At 34.0% G+C, this 2,960-nt stretch overlaps 1 protein-coding gene across 1 annotated transcript in view; it reads right to left on the minus strand.

Moving 5' to 3' along the window:
- Positions 1 to 738, minus strand: part of LOC106869386 (cholecystokinin receptor type A) — a 70,060-nt gene extending 69,322 nt beyond the window's left edge. Inside the window, exon 1 of the mRNA XM_014915109.2 lies at positions 288 to 738. The gene's annotated coding sequence lies outside the window, so the exon portion shown is untranslated. The remainder of the gene's footprint in view (positions 1 to 287) is intronic.
- Positions 739 to 2,960: the final 2,222 nt, after the last annotated feature.

Raw genomic sequence — 2,960 nt, forward strand, 5'->3', positions numbered from 1 at the left:
TATATATATATATATATATATATATATATCCTTTCTAGCGTGTATTGTTTTATAACTGCACAAGAGAAGGATCAAGTTACCAAAGAAATATTTCTGCGACATTTTTCGATTCCTTATTTCAGTTATATCACTTTACGTTGTCAATATATTTCAGCAAAATATGAAAATTTCAACTCCTCTTTTCTGTTTACCTAAAGACAACAGGGTGTACCCGTCTAAAGATGAAAAAAAATACTCAATTTAACACTTTAGTGCTTACAGAATCATTAGGGCGGTATTATACTTACGGTACTTCTTTGCGGACCTTTGTGTTCTTTGTTCAAATTTCACGGAAAACAGTTTTTCCTGTCATGGTTTGGATGTCGATAAAACAGAGTACAAGACAAATACCAAGGTCGTTACAATACAGTATACTCAGATTTTACCCAGATTTTAGATCTTGTTCCAATGCTAGAAATCAACTAAATATGTATACTTTGTACTAAACAGCACATATAGAAACAGGCATTCTAACACACACAACTACACACTGTCACAGATGAGTATAGATATGTGCATTTGGTTGTGTATCATGGTCTTATGCTATTCATATATTAACAGATGCCTTATTAAAGCATATTTGTGCAATATAGTTCATATCTATTTCACGTTGCCATGAATTAATATATATATGTATGTGTATTTATGGCTAGGTGTATGCGCACTTGTGTGTGTGAATGTGCATATACATACATTTTTAATCTGCAGACATCTCTAAATTGTGCATATATATATGCGTGTGAGTGTACGTGCGTATGTGTGTGCGCGTATGTGTGTGTGTATGTATATACGTGTGTATACGTGTGTGTGTGTGTACGTGCGTCTTTGCGTGCTTTCTATTTTTTTTTTGTCTAGGCAGGCAAACCTACATCGTCAGGGATTGTCTGTTTACTACGTTCACGCAGGTCATAAAGATCAGTTATCATTGCTGACCAGACGTTCAGGTCAAAACAACATAGACGAAACATATTCATACACACATATCAAGCACGTACATCCAAACATACACACACACACACGTACATACATACATACATACATACATACATACATACATACATACATACATACATACAGATAGATAGACAGACATACATACATACGTACGTGATATCTTCCCAATTAATGATAACTGACTGAAACAGTGACAACTTATTTCCAAAACAAGAACGAGTTGTTAATGTCGGCTATAAACTTAGAGCTAACGTTTCACTCCCATGGTTCATCAACGAATTTACTGAATGCATACACCCTGACTGACGTCATGTCTGCAGGCATCACCTCCCACACAGATACATTTAATCATCAAAGATGTATGTATTACTTTAATGTGTGTTTCTTTAGATAATACACGTACACCAACTGAAATATGTACAAACCTGGGGCAAACTAAAATTTAACACTTTTTTGCTTGGTTCCATCATTGACCTTGACGTGGCCACCGTCTACAGTGATTTAAGTTGATTCTATCAACCCAAGTATTTTAACTGTTACAAACATATTTCAACTTACATATTTCGAGTTACGTCTTTCTTGACTTCAACCGATTTATCCATCTTTACGTCAGTCTCAGCGAACATATTTAGAAGCATTTTTTTTTTGAAGGACACAAAAAAAAACAATCCTGAAATGGTAAATCAAATAAAACACACGTAGAAATATGTACGAGCTACATATTAAAACGTATATAAGTTAAGTTTTTAAAATGATTTCTTATAATACATCGTTTTCCGAGTTATGTTGCTTGTCCTGGAATTAGTTACCATTTTAAGTTTAGTTATGCCTGAACTTGTTTCTTAGACAATAATGGAGGAAGACAGATGCAAAGTTACCTGGGTATATGAGACGTCCATACGGTTTTCTTTTTCATTAGGTATGTATGCTTTTATCGTCATGAGAAGATAAAATAGGGTGCATCAAATGCAATGTGGTTTCCCTATATCTTCCCATGTTTGTATATATATGTAATAATATAAATAATATATAAATATATGTATATATATACACATATGTACATACCTACATATATATATGTATATATACATGCATATATGGGTACAGGACGAGAACATAAAAACAAAAACATAGAAAACGAACTTTTTTCAAACAACGAAAAACAAACGAGCAGAGAAACGAGATATGCAACATAAAGAACATTCCTTTCATCAGTTGCCCCGTTTTATCTACTCCGCGTTTCGAAGGTAAGGACAAGACGCGACTTCGTTAAAACAGTCCTTCCCTCAAAGCAAATTAAATAAAATTTGGGGTCTTTTTGCGAAGGGTGAAAGTGGTAACAAAAACAGGACAGTGAGAACAAAACACTAAAAACAAACGGTGATGGCTGTTAAGCCAAGACGATGTGAAGTGGTGAACGCTGAAACAACGAGCTTTGAGAAGAGACAGGCAAAAATAAAAGGATGTCTTGTCTTTAGGAAGGAAGTGGAAGAAAGAAAGATGGATGGTCGTTGGTCACGTATGAGCAACGAGAGAGTCAAGGAGGAAGAGTGAGAGACAGAGAGGGGAAACGGTGAAGGGGAGAGGAGAAGAATAGGGAAAGGGTGGGAGAGAAAAACAGAAAGGAAGAAGAACAAGAGAGGGTGACAGATAGACAAGAACAGAGATAGAATAAAAGTACGCATCGTAATTATTAAGTTAAAACTTACTTGGAAAAGGATGCGTGGCATTCGATCATATAATACGATAAATAATTTATAAATATATGCATATATAGATAAATATGTACATACCTACATATATATGTATATATACATGCATATATGGGTACAGGACATCTAAAAAAACTTAGACACAATGAGAAACGAGAACATAAAAAACAAAAACATAGAAAACGAACTATATATGTATGTATGTATGTATGTATGTATGTATGTATGTATATATATATATATATATATATATAT

This window comes from Octopus bimaculoides, chromosome 2 (assembly GCF_001194135.2).
Source record: "Octopus bimaculoides isolate UCB-OBI-ISO-001 chromosome 2, ASM119413v2, whole genome shotgun sequence".
Classification (NCBI taxonomy): domain Eukaryota; kingdom Metazoa; phylum Mollusca; class Cephalopoda; order Octopoda; family Octopodidae; genus Octopus; species Octopus bimaculoides.